The sequence below is a fragment of the Triticum dicoccoides genome, chromosome 1B (genome assembly GCF_002162155.2).
Source record: "Triticum dicoccoides isolate Atlit2015 ecotype Zavitan chromosome 1B, WEW_v2.0, whole genome shotgun sequence".
NCBI lineage: Eukaryota > Viridiplantae > Streptophyta > Magnoliopsida > Poales > Poaceae > Triticum > Triticum dicoccoides.
Window position 1 is genome coordinate 75490325 of NC_041381.1, and position 19723 is coordinate 75510047.

A 19723-nucleotide genomic window follows, 5' to 3' on the forward strand; every position below is an offset into this window, starting at 1 on the left:
GTGATTGGGATACTGAAAGCCAGTGTATGGAGGCTTAGTGAAGTCAGTCACCAGCCTCTTTGTTGTTTCAACAGCAGCATCAAGCGGCGCCAAAAACATGTCAGTTACTTTCATCTTGGGCATAGCCAACCTTATTGGTGGACTTCCTCTCATTTTTCACAATGTAACGAACTTCTCTCGTGGCTGAATTTTCAAAATATTTTAGTGACCGTTACAGAAAACTCACGTCCAAAACTCCAAAAACTAACATATCATTTCCTTGTGGATAACATATCGCTGATCTGAGAGACAACCGAGTCATGAACGAGGACAAATCATAAGGTCGGCCACTACTGACTCAAGCTTGGATGTGGTCGAAAGCCCGACTACACATGGTTCTACCACTGCTCTCACACATGGTGTTCGGGCTACTTCCAATGGTGCTATGCGGGTTGTCGTTTTGCGAGAGTAACGACAGGGAGAACAAGATGATGGACGTCACCAGTGCTTCGCTTGCCTGCATCGCTCTGCTAGCGCTCGGGGAGGTTATGACCACAGAAGAGCCATGACATACTTCAAGACTCTCATTTACTACCTTACCATCGTTGCGAGCTTGTCCGGGATGTCGTACATTGCCGGTTGTAGGACCTTGAAGTATGTCTAGAGGGGGGGTGATTAGACTACTTGACCAATTAAAAACTTAACCTTTTCCCAATTTTAGACTTTGGCAGATTTTAGATATCCTTGGACAAGTCAGGCAATCTTCACACAATTCAAGCAAGCATGCAAAGAGTATATGAGCAGCGGAAATTAAAGCATGCAACTTGCAAGAATGTAAAGGGAAAGGTTTGGAGGATTCAAACGCAATTGGAGACACGGATGTTTTTGTCGTGGTTCCGATAGGTGGTGCTATCGTACATCCACATTGATGGAGACTTCAACCCACGAAGGGTAATGGTTGCGCGAGTCCACGGAGGGCTCCACCCACGAAGGGTCCACGAAGAAGCAACCTTGTCTATCCCACCATGGCCGTCGCCCACGAAGGACTTGCCTCACTAGCGGTAGATCTTCATGAAGTAGGTGATCTCCTTGCCCTTACAAACTCCTTGGTTCAACTCCACAATCTTGTCGGAGGCTCCCAAGTGACACCTAGCCAATCTTGGAGACACCACTCTCCAAGAAGTAACAAATGGTGCGTTGATGATGAACTCCTTGCTCTAGTGCTTCAAATGATAGTCTCCCCAACACTCAACTCTCTCACATGGGATTTGGATCTGGTGGAAAGAAGATTTGAGTGGAAAGAAACTTGGGGAAGGCTAGAGATCAAGATTCATATGGTAGGAATGGAATATCTTGGTCTCAACACATGAGTAGGTGGTTCTCTCTCAGAAATGGTAAGTTGGAAGTGTAGGTTTGTTCTGATGGCTCTCTCCACGAATGAAGAGGAGGTGGAGGGGTATATATAGCCTCCACACAAAATCTAACCGTTACACACAACTTGTCAAACTCGGTGGGACCGAATTGATAAACTCGGTCAGACCGATTCAGCAAATCTAGTGACCGTTAGGATTTTTGGTGGGACCGACATGCAACTCGGTAGGACCGATATGGTTAGGATTAGGGCATAACGTAATCTCGGTGAGACCGATTACACAAACTCCGTGAGACCGATTTTGGTAATAAGCTAACCAGAGAGTTGGTCAAGTAAACTCGGTGGGACCGATTCGCTCATTTCGGTGAGACCGAAATGTTACGAAAGGAAACAGGGAGTTTACATTGCAATCTCGGTGGGACCGATCGCTCACTTCGGTTAGACCGAAACATTACGAAGGGAAACAGAGAGATTACAATCCCATCTCGGTGAGACCAAGATCCCTATTGGTGAGACCGATTTGCCTAGGTTTTGTGGCAGTGGCTATGACATTTGAACTCGGTGGCGCCGGATAGAAAGAATCGGTGGGACCGATTTTGACTTTGGGTTTAGGTCATATGTGGATGTGAGAAAGTAGTTGAGGGTTTTTGGAGCATATCACTAAGCACTTGAAGCAAGAGGCTCATTAAGCAACACCTCATCCCTCCTTGATAGTATTGGCTTTTCCTATAAACTCAATGTGATCTTGGATCACTAAAATGTAAAACGAAGAGTCTTGAGCTTTTGATCTTGAGCCAATCCTTTGTCCTTGATATTTTGAGGGATCCACTTTCATCATCCATGCCATGCCATTCATTGAGCTTTCCTGAAATATTTGTCTTGGAATAGCATTAGCTCAATGAGCTATATGTTGTTATGAATTACCAAAACCACCTAGGGATAGTTGCACTTTCAATCTCCCCCTTTTTTGGTAATTGATGACAACATATAGATCAAAGCTTCGACAAATGATAATAAGATTGAAAAACATCGTCGCTTTGAGAAGTATGTGATAAGCAAGAGCTCCCCCTAAATTTGTGCATAGTTTAAGATTTGCTTTGGACTGCAAATGCACAGGAATTAGGCTCATGGGTTACTCTTCCATGTCACATACATCTTGGTGGAGCGCTCAAAATAATAAAGATTAAATACATGCACTCATCACCAAGCAAAGTGAATGATCATATAAGGATAGGTAAGATAATATCATCTAACAAGCATAAGTGTAGCTTATGATCAAACACATGATCATCAATGTCTCACAGGTAATAGCATAGTATCTCAAGCAATCAAAAGTAAACAAAGTTTAACCACCAAAGCAAGAGAGAACAAAAAGCAACACTCTCTCTCTCTCTCTCGAAGCCTATGATCTATACATTTTTCTCCCCCTTTGGCAACAAGTTACCAAAAAGTTCATAGAAAATGCATAGTGCTAGATCGACTCTCAGGCTTGATCTTCAGGTGGTGGTGTAGAGATGGCTCCTTGGACGAAGGCTTCAGTTGATGTGGATGGAGCTGGAGGAGTTGGTGCTGGAGCTGGTTGCACTGGAGCTGTAGGAGCTGTAGCTGGTGCAGATGATGTGGCTCTGGTGTTTGTCATAGGCACTGCAACTGATTTCTGAGCTCTAGGCACTCTGGCAAATGTATCAGTGGTTGTCTTGCCCTTCCTCTCCTGCATGTCATCCTGTAGCTGCTCCACAACTGATTGAATCTCAGTTACTTTGACATCTAGATCATAGAATTTTTGTTCCATGATCCTTTCCAGGCTCTCCTGGTTTTGAGTTAGGGTGGCCAACCCCTTCTCAATCCTCAGTGTTGATGCTATCAAGTAACCAAGCTGCTCCCGCTTGTTCTTCAAAAAGTACTCAGATGCCTCCTCTTGAGTTGGCATCTTGGCAACCTTCTCTTTCTTTGCTTTCTCCTTCTTCTCTTGAGCTTGTACTGATGATGGTTCATTCTCATTCATCACAACTTGATTGTCCTCAGAGTCTGGATAGATAGCAAAATGTTCTTTGTCCAGCAAGTATGTGTCTGTGCCCATCTTTGAGTTAATCAACTCCTGAATCTGTGGGGCATACCCACAACTTCTCTTTTGGTCTGCTGCTGTCCTCTTGATAGTCTCAATCATGAGGCTCATGACCTTGAATTTCTGTGGCACATCAAACAAGTGTAGCAAGTTTATATCATGCCCTCTAATCATGTTGTGGTCACCTGACTTGGGCAATAGAGTGTGCCTTAGGATCCAGTTGATCGTTGGCAGCCCTGATAGAAGAAAATGAACTGACCCAAACTTATGTGTCTCAACTGCAGCATCTGGGATTTTCTTGTACATATGGGCCATGGTATTGTGATCCATCTTCTTCTTGGCATAGACATCCAAGTCATCTTCACTCTCCTTTGGTGCATTGATCAGATTTGCCCATTCCTCGATGGTTGACTGGTACTTTGTACCTTCAGACACCCAAACTATCCTGCCATCTAGATAGAAGTGTGTTGTGGAGTAGAATTGCATAATGAGCTCATTATTCCACTTTGTGAGCTTCTGCCCAACAAAGTCTGCAACTCCACAAGCAATGAAACTGTCTTGCACTCCAGGATAGTGTTCTTCATTCTCCTTCATGTAGGTCCAGTCGACCCACCTCATATCACACACTATAGGCTTCTTGTCCAACAACACTGTCTCATAGAAATCCTGTTGTTCCTTAGTGTGGAACCTGTAATCAACAGCAGTCCTTCTCCTGATAGCATATGGATCTGACAACCTCCACAGTCTGAGTCATGCATCCTTTCTTAACTTCATGTTCTCAGCCACAGGATGAGCATCATTGTGGTCTGGAATCTTGGGCTTCAGCTTCCTCAGGACTTGTCCTTCATCATCTTCCTCATCAGCAACTTCAGGCACTGGGGCCTTGTTCTTCTCAGCAGCTGGTATACTCCTGGTATTCCTCTTTGGTGCAATCTTGGGCTTGGGGCAGCTTTGGGTGCTTCTTTGGGCTTTGATGTTGCAGCCCCTGACTTTATAGCATCACCCATCAGCTTTTATGCCTTGGGTGCTGGTGCAGCAACCTCTTCTTCCTCCTCCTCAGAGTCTCTCCTCATAGAGGGGTTGCCAAGAACCTTGGCAGTAGTGGTTCTGGCTCTCTTCTTCTTCTTATCTTGACCAGCAGCTTCATCTTCTGACTCAATAGTAAACTTCATGGTTTCTCCAGTGGGAACCTTCTTGGGTTTGGAAGTGGTAATTCTTCTTGCAGGTGCCTCTTTGGGATCAGTCTTTTCAGGTACTTGAGTTGATCCTCTAACCTTCAGCATAGGTGTCCTCTTGGCAGGGACCTTCCTATTGAGTCCAGGCTTTGTGTTCTTTGCTGGGGCATACTCCTTTTTGAGCACTAACTTCTTGGAAGTAGCCTCATCTTCAGATGCCACATAACCCTCATCCTCAGAGTCTGAGGTTCTCTTCCTTCTAGCTCTTGTGGCTGCTTTAGGCAAATTGTTAGGAGTGCTTCTGCTGCCATCATCTGAAGAACTTGAGGGACTAGTGCCCTCACTCATGTGAATCTGCTCTTCTTCCCTGTTCTGACTATCACTTTGGTCTGACATGCTGCAAACCCTGACTGCTGACCCTGTGAATAGTTATAGATGAGATAGAATGATGAGCATCACAAAATGCAGAGATTTTTGCAAAAGAATGATTCAAAAACTTAGTTTTAGTTTTCCACAGAAAGCATTTCGGATCAACCGATTTTCAAACTCAGTGATACCGAAGTAGTTTTGGAACCTAAACTAGTGAACTCGGTCAGACCGAGTCACAGTTCGGTGGCACCGAGACTGCTAGGGTTTCACAAAGTTCTAAAATCGGTCACACCGATTAGCAATTCTCGATCAGACCGAGAGTTACTAGTGTAATGGCATTAGCCAAATCGGTGGGACCGAGTTTTTCAACCCGGTGGGTCCGAGATGGTTTCGGCGGAAACCTAACCCTAAATTTTCAAATCGCATCTATTCTAAGGATTGTATTGACTGAATAGGAGTGTTTCAATCGTGGCAAGAATCATAATGAACACAATGTGCTAGGAATCGGACGGGGATAACACTGTGATCGAGTCCATACCCTAGCTTGGCGATGAACTCACTACGGCGGCAATGGCGGGGGTGAATTCAGTTGATGGCGGCGGAGACCAACGACAGGAGGCGGCTGGCGACGAGGAGACGATCCGGAGACCCTAGAGGCAGAGCGAGCTATGCGCGGGCGAAGGGGTTTGGAGAAAGTTTCCAAAAAAATTCCCGTGAGTATATATAGCCCGACCCTGTCGGTGTGACCGAGTGGAACAACTCGGTGGCACCGAGATGCATAACTGTATACAGTTACAGCAACTTGGTGTGACCAAAAAGTTCAAATCGGTTGCACCGAGATTGAAAACCTAGATCGACTAAGTGATTTCGGTAGGACCGAAATGGAGGAATCGGTCTGACCGAAACGCACAAAGAAGTTTTGGAAGTTTAAGTCTATGAGAATCGGGGACTCCGAGTGCTCCTCACACAGAGTGGTTCGAATCTGACTTGATCAAATTTTGTGATGTAGCATGAATAGAGTTTGAGATGAGAAAAAGCATAGATAGCTAGAGAAGGTTCTTAGGCATTCTTGTCCATCCACTTGGCCAAAGAAAAAGTAGCCAAACAATCAAAGCAACAAGTGGATGTCCTCAAATGAGTAAAATATGCATCCAACATGCTCACATAATAAAATGGCAAATGAAATATGTGGCAAAGCATGCACAACCAATTCTAGCATCTATCAAACAATTGGCGATGACTAGGTCATCTATATATGAGTATATTGACTTAGGAGTCAAATGAGAACATTTGATCATAGGTCATACTCATCGTTTAAGCTCAAGTGGGGTTACCACTTTTACATAATGCATCGATGTGTTCACATCATTAGAGTTCCTTTGATTCAATTCTTAAGAGTTAAGCTCCCCCTAGATGTGAGATCCCCCCTTAGAGGGATGAACTAACCTTGGGTTTTGTCGATGATGACTTCATGTAGGTGTTGAAGATGTGGATGCTCAATGTTGATGTAGATCATTTGGAGCAATCCTTTGGAGTGAGTTGCACTTTCAACATACCTACATGGGTTAGTCCCACAAGGAACAAACAAGAATATCCATAGACATAGAGTGATGCACACACAAGATGATGTCCATGAAATCATTAGGTTACCTTGTCCCTTGCCTTACCAACATGAGGGTTTGTGACTCCTTGAACTAGTGCAAGATATGGAAGTTGATTGCACTTGTCCTTGCCATAATGATATGAGTGAAGAATGTTGGCGAAGTCACCCTCAAGAACTCTCTAGTTCTTCTTCTTCGGGATCCACATCATCTTGATGGGAATCCTTGGAGTTGTAGTTGTACTTGATGAAGTAGAACTTGATGTAGTCTTGGGAACCCATTTGACCAAGGCCTTAGGTGCTTCTTCAAATGCATCAATCTCCTCTTGAAGCTTGTCCTTGCCTTTGTTCTTGTGGTCTTGTGGTGGAAGATCATCTTGTGCTTGTGTTCCCTTGAAGGAAGTAGGATCATACTTCTCTTGTTGAGGAACAAACTTCGTCTTGGTGTATTGATCTTCTTCCCACTCAACTCCATTGGCATTGAACTTTCGTTCAAAACCAACACCTTGATTCTTCCGGTGCCTTCCTTGCTTGCGTACAATTTCCTCGAATTGCTTAATCCCGGCAAGGCTCTTGTATACACCTTTCTCTATAATTCCCTTCAATAAGCTATTTCCTCGCTCAAGTGTCACTTGGCTAAGAGAATCATTAGTGGAATCAAGAGAACTACTAGAAGCAACAATATTGGATTTAGCATTATTATTGTTACTACTAGAGGAAGGATCTTTCTTGTTCTTATTACTAGACTTGACTTGAGGCATGTAAGTAGATAAGAGTAAACGCTTGGCAATGTAAGAAGAACTTTTCTTACAGAGATCATCATTGATTGCCTTTAAGAACTCATGCTCTTGCTCAAGATTGAGCTTTTTAAAGCGTAACTTCTCATGAGCCCTTAAAAGTTCTTGATGATCCTTGAATATAGTTTCATGAGCTAACTTAAGAGTGTTTAGTTCCTTAGTTAGAAGCTCAATCTTCTCCTTATCATTGTCATTCGTTTTATCTTGATTACCATGATTAATTGATGTTTCATCATAGTATTCATCACTAGAGTTGTCAACAAGTAAATCATCATCACCTAGCAAGTCATCTTCATCACTATTGAAATCAACATACTCGGGATGTGTTACCTTAGGACCTTTGGCCATGAAGCATCTTCCAATTCGTTCATTTGGTGAGTCAAATATGTCATAGGAGTTGGTTGACACAAGTGCTAGACCGGCAACACCTTCATCTTGAGTATATTCGGAGTCGGAGTGATAGCTTCTCTCGGAGTGATTGTCGGAGTCGGAGTCGAAGTGATAGCTTCTCTCGGAGTGATTGTCGGAGTCGGAGTCGGATACCCATTCACCAACATGAGCTTGATGTCTTCGTTTTGTGTAGCTCCTTGATGACTTGTCCTTCCTTTCCGAATCCTTGCTTCTCCGTGGGGGTCTTCGTTCATAACGATCATCTCAACTCCTCCTCTCTCTTGGTGGTGATTCTTCTCTTTTGCTTCTTCTTTTTGGAGAATCTTCTCTTCTTTTGTAGGGTGCCGTACACTCATTGGAATAGTGTCCGGGTCTCCCACAATTGTAGCAATTGCGCTCTCAACTAGAAGATCTTTTGTCATTATAGGACCTTGACTTAGAGCTTCTTTCTTTGCTTCTACTCTTGTAGAATTTGTTGAAGTTCTTCACCATTAGGCTCAATTCTTCATTGAAGGTTTTTTTCTCACTTGATGATGTGGGGGCTTCACATGAGGCTTTGTAAGCACCACTTGACTTGTTGTGAAGTTCCTCCTTATCCTTGAGTGACATCTCATGAGCAACAATTCTTCCAATGACTTCCGTTGGCTTGAGATCTTTGTAGTTTGGCATCATTTGGATCAATGTACACACGGTATCATACTTTCCATCCAATGCTCTTAGGATCTTCTTGATGATGAATCTGTCGGTCATCTCTTCACTCCCTAAGCCGGCAATCTCATTTGTGATAAGAGCAAGCCTAGAGTACATTTCAGCGACACCTTCACCATCCTTCATTTTGAACTTGTCAAGCTGACTTTGGAGCACATCCAACTTGGATTCCTTGACGGAGTCGGTACCTTCATGCATATCAATCAAAGTATCCCAAATTTCCTTTGCGTTCTCAAGACGGCTGATTTTGTTGAATTCCTAGGGGCACAAGCCATTGAAGAGGATATCACAAGCTTGAGCGTTGTATTGCAGCATCTTCAATTCTTCCGCGCTAGCTTCACGGTTTGGCTCTCTCCCATCAAAGAATTCACCTTGCAAGCCAATACACACAATAGCCCAAACGGCAGGGTTATGTCCGAGAATATGCATTTTCATCTTATGCTTCCAACTAGCGAAATTAGTACCATCAAAGTAAGGACCTCTACGGTGATAATTTCCCTCACTAGACGCCATACTCTCCTAGGTTGTCAAACCAAGGCTATGACCACCAAAAGCTATGGAAATCAAAGCAACTGGAGACCAAAGCTCTGATACCACTTGTAGGACCTTGAAGTATGTCTAGAGGGGGTGATTAGACTACTTGACCAATTAAAAACTTAACCTTTTCCCAATTTTAGACTTTGGCAGATTTTAGCTATCTTTGGACAAGTCAAGCAATCTTCACACAATTCAAGCAAGCATGCAAAGAGTATATGAGCAGCGGAAATTAAAGCATGCAACTTGCAAGAATGTAAAGGGAAAGGTTTGGAGGATTCAAACGCAATTGGAGACACGGATGTTTTTGTCGTGGTTCCGATAGGTGGTGCTATCGTACATCCACGTTGATGGAGACTTCAACCCACGAAGGGTAACGGTTGCGCGAGTCCACGGAGGGCTCCACCCACGAAGGGTCCACAAAGAAGCAACCTTGTCTATCCCACCATGGCCGTTGCCCACGAAGGACTTGCCTCACTAGCGGTAGATCTTCATGAAGTAGGTGATCTCCTTGCCCTTACAAACTCCTTGGTTCAACTCCACAATCTTGTCGGAGGCTCCCAAGTGACACCTAGCCAATCTTGGAGACACCACTCTCCAAGAAGTAACAAATGGTGTGTTGATGATGAACTCCTTGCTCTAGTGCTTCAAATGATAGTCTCCCCAACACTCAACTCTCTCTCATGGGATTTGGATCTAGTGGAAAGAAGATTTGAGTGGAAAGCAACTTGGGGAAGGCTAGAGATCAAGATTCATATGGTAGGAATGGAATATCTTGGTCTCAACACATGAGTAGGTGGTTCTCTCTCGGAAATGGTAAGTTGGAAGTGTAGGTTTGTTCTGATGGCTCTCTCCACGAATGAAGAGGAGGTGGAGGGGTATATATAGCCTCCACACAAAATCTAACCGTTACACACAACTTGTCAAACTCGGTGGGACCGAATTGATAAACTCGGTCGGACCGATTCAGCAAATCTAGTGACCATTAGGATTTTCGGTGGGACCGACATGCAACTCAGTAGGACCGATATGGTTAGGGTTAGGGCATAACGTAATCTCGGTGAGACCGATTACACAAACTCGGTGAGACTGATTTTGGTAATAAGTTAACCAGAGAGTTGGTCAGGTAAACTCGGTGGGACCGATTCGCTCATTTCGGTGAGACCGAAATGTTATGAAAGGGAAACAGGGAGTTTACATTGCAATGTCGGTGGGACCGATCGCTCACTTCGGTTAGACCGAAACGTTACGAAGGGAAACAGAGAGATTACAATCCCATCTCGGTGAGACCAAGATCCCTATCAGTGAGACCGATTTGCCTAGGGTTTGTGGCAGTGGCTATGACATTTGAACTCGGTGGCGCCGGATAGAAAGAATCGGTGGGACCGATTTTGACTTTGGGTTTAGGTCATATGTGGATGTGAGAAAGTAGTTGAGGGTTTTTGGAGCATATCACTAAGCACTTGAAGCAAGAGGCTCATTAAGCAACACCTCATCCCTCCTTGATAGTATTGTCTTTTCCTATAGACTCAATGTGATTTTGGATCACTAAAATGTAAAATGAAGAGTCTTGAGCTTTTGAGCTTGAGCCAATCCTTTGTCCTTGATATTTTGAGGGAGCCACTTTCATCATCCATGTCATGCCATTCATTGAGCTTTCCTGAAATATTTGTCTTGGAATAGCATTAGCTCAATAAGCTATATGTTGTTATGAATTACCAAAACCACCTAGGGATAGTTGCACTTTCACCAGTGTACTGATCATGAGGCTTCTAGAACACTTGACACCATCGATCAAGGTGGTGCATCGGCTCCTCATGCTTCTCCAGGCCTGTTGTTCTCTCATTTAGGTGGTGCACATACGTCTGCCTAGGCCTCATTCCGAAGTCTCAAGTTCCTCGGAGCACTGATGGTATAAAAAGAGAAGACATGGGTGAGTTGAAGAGAAAGTGCATGAAGAAACATCTAAATATTTTTGAGTTGCTACCTGCTATTTTGTTGTAATTCTGGTGTACATTTTAAGTTGCTAACTTTTCATGTCAAAATGTGCGATCTTGGTCACTCGAGTTCGTCTGTATCGTGGAATGTTACTATCAGGTATTTTATTAGAGCAGGAAAAACAACAAGATCAGTCTTTCCTTCCTTTTTCTATCTCCTTTTCCTTGGTGGAGAGGAACATGCGTCTGGTTTTTCGTGTAGGATTATCTTATCTTTCCAGTCTTGTAATGTTGGTGTTTACATGGCTTGTAGCTGAATCCTTATCTATAATACCTAAATAGATCATCCCCACTATCTTATTTTTGTGGCATGCAAGCTATCCACGTCAGCAGTCCAGCCACATCATCATTTCGTTACTCACTTACAAGAGGGACCCGCCACAGGTTAACCATCATAATTCCCCGACGTGTCCTCCTTGACCTCCTTTCACTAGGAGCATTCCTCTTAGCCCGTTGAATGCATGTGGAGGTGAATTGTTGGGGAACGTAGTAATTTTAAAAATTTCCTACGCACACGCAAGATCATGGTGATGCATAGCAACGAGAGGGAATAGTGTTGTCCATGTACCCTCGTAGACCGAAAGCGGAAGCGTTAGAACAACGCGGTTGATGTAGTCGTACGTCTTCACGGCCCGACCGATCAAGCACCGAAAGCACGACACCTCTGAGTTCTTGCACACGTTTAGCTCGATGACGTCCCTAGAACTCCGATCCAACCGAGTGTTGAGGGAGAGTTCCGTCAGCATGACGGCGTGGTGACGATGATGATGTTCTACCGTCGCAGGGCTTTGCCTAAGCACTGCTACGATATTATCGAGGAGGACTATGGTGGAGGGGGCACCACACACGGCTAAGAGATCAATGATCAGTTGTTGTGTCTTTGGGGTGCCCCCTACCCCCGTATATAAAGGAGCTAGAGGGAGGCGGTCGGCCAAGGAGGAGGGCGCACCAAGGGGGGAGTCCTACTCCCACCGGGAGTAGGACTCCTCCTTTCCTAGTAGGAGTAGGAGAGAAGGAAGGGGAAGGGAGAAGGGAAGGAAGGATGGGGCACAGCCCCTCCCCCTAGTCCAATTCGGACTAGGCCTTGGGGGCGCGCGGCCTGCCCTAGGCAGCCCCTCTCTTTCCCGTATGGCCCAATAAGGCCCAATACTTCTCCCGGCAAATTCCCGTAACTCTCCGGTACTTGAAAAATACCTGAATCACTCGGAACCTTTCCGAAGTCCGAATATAGTCGTCCAATATATCGATCTTTACGTCTCAACCATTTCGAGACTCCTCGTCATGTCCCTGATCTCATCCGGGACTCCGAACTCCTTCGGTACATCAAAACACATAAACTCATAATAAAACTGTCATCGAAACCTTAAGCGTGCGGACCCTACAGGTTCGAGAACTATGTAGACATGATCGAAACACGTTTCCGGTCAATAACCAATAGCGGAACCTGGATGCTCATATTGGCTCCCACATATTCTACGAAGATCTTTATCGGTCAAACCGCATAACAATGTGCGTTGTTCCCTTTGTCATCGGTATGTTACTTGCCCGAGATTCGATCGTCGGTATCCCAATACCTAGTTCAATCTCGTTACCGGCAAGTCTCTTTACTCGTTATGTAATGCATCATTCCGTAACTAACTCATCAGCTACATTGCTTGCAAGGCTTATAGTGATGTGCATTACCGAGAGGGCCCAGAGATACCTCTCCGACAGTCGGAGTGACAAATCCTAATCTCGAAATACGCCAACTCAACAAGTACCTTTGGAGACACCTGTAGAGCTCCTTTATAATCACCCAATTGCGTTGTGACGTTTGGTAGCACACAAAGTGTTCTTCCGGTAAACGGGAGTTACATAATCTCATAGTCATAGGAACATGTATAAGTTATGAAGAAAGCAATAGCAACATACTAAACGATCAAGTGCTAAGCTAACAGAATGGGTCAAGTCAATCACATCATTCTCCTAATGATGTGATCCCGTTAATCAAATGACAACTCATGTCCATGGCTAGGAAACTTAACCATCTTTGATTCACGAGCTAGTCAAGTAGAGGCATAATAGTGACACTATGTTCGTCTATGTATTCACACATGTATTATGTTTCCAGTTAATACAATTCTAGCATGAATAATAAAAATTTATCATGAAATAAGGAAATAAGTAATAACTTTATTATTGCCTCTAGGGCATATTTCCTTCAGTCTCCCACTTGCACTAGAGTCAATAATCTAGTTCACATCGCCATGTGATTTAACACCAATATTCATATATGTATATGATTAACACCCATAGTTCACATCGTCATGTGACCAACACCCAAAGGGTTTACTAGAGTCAATAATCTAGTTCACATTGCTATGTGATTAACACCCAAAGAGTACTAAGGTGTGATCATGTTTTGCTCGTGAGAGAAGCTTAGTCAATGGGTCTGTCACATTCAGAGCCATATGTATTTTGCAAATATTCTATGTCTTCAATGCTCTGCACGGAGCTACTCTAGCTAATTGCTCCCACTTTCAATATGTATCCAGATTGAGACTTAGAGTCATCTGGATCGGTGTGAAAGCTTGCACCGATGTAACTCTTTACGATGGGCTCTTTTATCACCTCCATAATCGAGAAATATTTCCTTAGTCCTCACTAAGGATATTCTTGACTAATGTCCAGTGATCTACTCCTAGACCACTATTGTACTCCCTTGCCAAATTCAGAGCAAGGTATACAATAGGTCTGGTACATAGCATAGCATATTTTATAGAACCTATGACTGAGGCATAGGGAATGACTTTCATTCTCTTTTCCATTTTCTGCCGTGGTCGGGATTTGAGTCTTACTCAATTTCACACCTTTGCAACAAAGGCAAGAACTCTTTCTTTGACTGTTCCATTTAAAACTATTTCAAAATCTTGACAGGGTATGTACTTATTGAAAAACTTATCAAGTGTCTTGATCTATCTCAATAGATCTTGATGCTCAATATGTAAGTAGCTTTACTGAGGTCTTTATTTTAAAGAACTCCTTTCAAATACTCCTTTATGCTTTCTAGAAAAATTCTACATCATTTCTGATCAACAATATGTTACTCACATATATTTATCAGAAAGGCGGTAGTGCTCCCACTCACTTTATTGTAAATACAGGCTTCACCGCAAGTCTGTATAAAACTATATGCTTTGATCAACTTATCAAAGTGTATATTCCAACTATGAGATGCTTGCACCAGTCCATAGATGGATCACTGGAGCTTGCACATTTTGTTAGCACCTTTAGGATTAACAAAACCTTCTGGCTGCATCATGTACAACTCTTCTTTAAGAAAACCATTAAGGAATGCAGTTTTGACATCCATTTGCCAGATTTCATAAAACGTGGCAATTGCTAACATGATTTGGACAGACTTAAGCATCACTATAGTTGAGAAAATCTTATTGTAGTCAACACCTTGAACTTGTCGGAAACCTTTTTGCGACAAGTCGAGCTTTGTAGATAGTAACACTACTATCAGCGTTTGTCTTCCTCTTGAAGATCCATTTATACAATATGGCTTGCCGATCATCGGGCAACTCCACCAAAGTCCACACTTTGTTCTCATACATGGATCCCATCTCAGATTTCATGGCCTCAAGCCATTTCGCGGAATCTGGGCTCATCATCGCTTCCTCATAGTTCGTAGGTTCATCATGGTCTAGTAAAACATGACTTCCAGAACAGGATTACCGTACCACTCTGGTGCGGACTGTACTTTGGAAGACCTACGAGGTTTTGTAGTAACTTAATTTGAAGTTTCATGATCATCATCATTAGCTTCCTCACTAACTGGTGCAGGAATCACTGGAACTGATTTCTGTGATGAACTACTTTCCAATTCGGGAGAAGGTACAAATTACATTATCAAGCTCTACTTTCCTCCCACTCACTTCTTTCGAGAGAAACTCCTTCTCTAGAAAGGATCTATTCTTAGCAAGGAATGTTTTGCCTTCGGATCTGTGATAGAAGGTGTACCCAACAGTTTCCTTTGGGTATTCTATGAAGACGCACTTCTCCGATTTAGGTTTGAGCTTATCAGGTTGAAACCTTTTTCACATAAGCATCGCAACTCCAAACTTTAAGAAACGACAACTTAGGTCTACTGCTAAACCATAGTTCATATGGTGTCGTCTCAACGGATTTAGATGGTGCCCCATTTAAAGTGAATGCAGCTATCTCTAATGCATAACCCCAAAACGATAGTGGTAAATCGGTAAGATACATCATAGATCGCACCATATCCAATAAAGTGCGGTTACGACGTTCGGACACACCATTACGCTGTGGTGTTCCATGTGGCGTGAACTGTGGAACTATTCCACATTGTTTAAAATGAAGGCCAAACTCGTAACTCAAATATTCTTCTCTACGATCAGATTGTAGAAACTTTATTTTCTTGTTACGATGATTCTCCACTTCACTCTGAAATTCTTTGAACTTTTCAAATGTTTCAGACTTGTGTTTCATCAAGCAGATATATGCACATCTGCTCAAATCATTTGTGAAGGTCAGAAAATAACGATACCCACCACGAGCATCAACACTCATTGGACCGCGTACATCGGTATGTATTATTTCCAACAAGTTAGTAGCTCGTTCCATTGTTCCGGAGAACGGAGTTTTAGTCATCTTGCCAAAAAGGCACGGTTCGCAAGCATCAAATGATTCATAACCAAGTGATTCCGAAAATCCATCTTTATGGAGTTTCTTCGTGCGCTTTACACCGATATGACCCAAACGGCAGTGCCACAAATAAGTTGCACTATCATTATTAATTTTGCATCTTTTGGCATCAACATTATGAATATGTGTATCACTATGATCAAGATTCAATAAACCATCACCATTGGGTGTATGACCATAGAAGGTTTTATTCATGTAAACAGAATAACAATTTATTCTCTATCTTAGATGAATAATCGTATCACAATAAACATGATCTTATCATACTTATGCTCAACGCAAACACCAAATAACATTTATTTAGGTTTAACACTAATCTCGAAAATATAGGGAGTGTGTGATGATGATCATATCAATCTTGGAATTACTTCCAACACTCATCGTCACTTGCCCCTCAACTAGTCTCTGTTTATTCTGTAACTCTTGTTTCAAGTTACTAATCTCAGCAACCGAACAAGTATCAAATACTCAGGGGCTACTATAAACACTAGTAAGGCACACATCAATAACTTGTATATCAAATATACCCTTGTTCAATTTTCCATCCTTCTTATCCACCAAATATTCAGGGCATTTCCGCTTCCAGTGACCATTTCCTTTGCAGTGTAAGTACTCAGTTTCAGGCTTTGGTCCAGCTTTGGGCTTCTTCGCAGGAGTGACAACTTGCTTGTCATTCTGCTTGAAGGTCCCTTTCTGTCCCTTTGCCCTTCTCTTGAAACTAGTGCTCTTGTAAATCATCAACACTTGATGCTCTTTCTTGATTTCTACCTTCGTCGATTTCAACATCACGAAGAGCTCGAGAATCGTTTTCGTCATCCCTTGCATACAGTAGTTCATCACGAAGTTCTAGTAACTTAGTGATGGTGACTAGAGAACTCTGTCAATCACTATCTTATCTGGAAGATTAACTCCCACTTGATTCAAGCGATTGTAGTACCCAGACAATCTGAGCACATGCTCACTAGTTGAGCGATTCTCCTCCATCTTTTAGCTATAGAACTTGTTGGAGACTTCATATCTCTCAACTCGGGTATTTGCTTGAAATATTAACTTCAATTCCTGGAACATCTCATATGGTCCATGACGTTCAAAAACGTCTTCGAAGTCCCGATTCTAAGCCGTTAAGCATGGTGCACTAAACTATCAAGTAGTCATCATATTGAGCTAGCCAAACGTTCATAACATCTGCATCTGCTCCTGCAATAGGTCTGTCACCTAGCGGTGCATTAAGGACATAATTATTCTGTGCAGCAATGACGATAAACCTCGGATCACGGATCCAATCCGCATCATTGCTACTAACATCTTTCAACACAATTTTCTCTAGGAACATATCAAAATAAACATATGAAAGCAACAACGCGAGTTATTGATCTACAACATAATTTGTAAAATACTACCAGGTCTAAGTTCATGATAAATTTAAGTTCAGTTAATCATATTACTTAAGAACTCCCACTTAGACAGACATCTCTCTAGTCATCTAAGTGATCACGTGATCCAAATCAACTAAACCATGTCCGATCATCACGTTAGATGGAGTAGTTTTGAATGGTGAACATCACTATGTTGATCATATCTACTATATGATTCACGCTCGACCTTTCGATCTCTGTGTTCCGATGCCATATCTGTATATGCTAGGCTCGTCAAGTTTAACCTGAGTATTCCGCGTGTGCAACTGTTTTGCACCCGTTGTATTTGAACGAGCCTATCACACCCGATCATCACGTGGTGTCTCAGCACGAAGAACTTTCGCAACGGTGCATACTCAGGGAGAACACTTCTTGATAATTAGTGAGAGATCATCTTAAAATGCTACCGTCAATCAAAGCAAGAAAGATGCATAAATGATAAACATCACATACAATCAATATAAGTGATATGATATGGCCATCATCATCTTGTGCTTGTGATCTCCATCTCCGAAGAACCGTCGTGATCACCATCGTCACCGGCGCGACACCTTGATCTCCATCGTAGCATCGTTGTCGTTTATGCCATTTATTGCTTCTACGACTATCGCTACCATTTAGTGATAAAGTAAAGCAATTATAGGGCATTTGCATTTCATACAATAAAGCGACAACCATATGGCTCCTACCAGTTGCCGGTAACATCGGTTACAAAACATGATCATCTCATACAATAAAATATAGCATCACGTCTTGACCATATCATATCACAACATGCCCTGCAAAAACAAGTTAGACGTCCTCTACTTTGTTGTTGCAAATTTTACGTGGCTGCTATGGGCTGAGCAAGAACCGTTCTTACCTACGCATCAAAACCACAACGATAGTTCGTCAAGTTAGTGCTGTTTTAACCTTCGCAAGGACCGGAGGTAGACACACTCGGTTCAACTAAAGTTGGAGAAACTGACACCCGCCAGCCACCTGTGTGCAAAGCACGTCGGTAGAACCAGCCTCGCGTAAGCGTACGCGTAATGTCGGTCCGGGCCGCTTCATCCAACAATACCGCCGAACCAAAGTATGACATGCTGGTAAGCAGTATGACTTGTATCGCCCACAACTCACTTGTGTTCTACTCGTGCATATAACATCTACGCATAAAACCTGGCTCGGATGCCACTGTTGGGGAACGTAGTAATTTCAAAAATTTCCTACTGTCGTGGGAACGAACACCTATGGGACCGGGGTCCCTTTCGGTCCAGCGGGGGGCGGAGATCGCACGAAGAGCGGATCGAGGCGAAGCACGCGAGCGGTTTTTACCCAGCTTCGGAGCTCTCCAGAGAGATAAAACTCCTACTGCTGCTTTGTGATTGTATTCTGTTCTTGCTCGAGAGCGAGAGAGTGTTCTGGTTTCGAATGAGTCGAACCCCCCTCTACGTTGCGCATGGGCCTCCTTTTATACGCTCAAGGGGTCACCGATAGGTGGCAACGTAGGTGAGGGAAAAAACGTAAAAGATGTGGTTGGTACAGCTACTTGTACAGTGCGCCCTACCTAACTCTGACGGCAGGGGACAAAAGCATTTAATGCCCGTCCGCGTCGCCCAAACAGTGCAGAAAAGCGACTGTTAGGGGCGCCACCGCTTGCCACGATGGCTATCTTGTCATCTCCGCTTGCCACCTCGCACCGCTAGCTGCACAGCCTCTTGCCACGCGCACCTGGAAAGACCTCAGGGCGACACGTTGGCGGATGCGCTGGAGCGTGGGTTCAGAGTGGTAGCTTTGCCGCGGCAAGCGCCTTGCCGCGGTCATTGTCTTGTCCCGCCCGGAAGCTTGTCGCTCGCCGGGTCTTGCCGGGACGCGTGGAGCATCGCGGCAAGTTCCTTGAAATGCCTTGGTTGGCCTTCCCGGCAAGCTCCTCTTGCCGGGGTCTTGTCCTTCCCGGCAAGCTCCTCTTGCCGGGGCCTTGTCTTCTCGGCTTGAACACTTTGTTCTTGAATGGCTCCAGAGGAACCACGGAGGACCTTGGCGGTCACCCGGCAAGCCTTGCCACGGGGCGCTGCGACTGCCCGTGCACAAGTTCGGGATACTAAGGTACCCCTACTTTAGTACACCGACAGGAGCCCCCGGGCCTGGGCCACACACAGTGCCGAGCGCTGTTGGGCCAGGCCCAAAACAGGGCACGGGCACGTGCGGGCCTGGGTTATGCCGAATCTTACTCCGTATCCACCGCGCCCTCCCGTAACAGCACGCGTCGAACGCAGCGCCGTGGGAGAGATCATGGGTGGTTCTTTATTCGGAGAAAGCATAACGTCCGCCTCCTCCTCTTTATAAACAGGGGAAACAGGGCAGTTCCCCCACCTTCGCCATTTGCTGTTGTAATCTTGGAAATCGCCGCCGCCCTCCTCTGCTTCTAAATCCGAAAGAGAGCAGCGCTCCGCCCCCCATTACCGCCGTCGCCACCAACGCCGTCGATCTCTCCCTGCCACCTCCGCCATGGCTCCGAAGACCGGGAAGGGCATGAAGTCGGCCAAGGCGCTGCGGCTCGAGGCGCTGCGGAAGGAGCAGGCCACCTTCCCCTCCGAGCTCGCCATGGCGGAGCTGAGGGAGTGGTA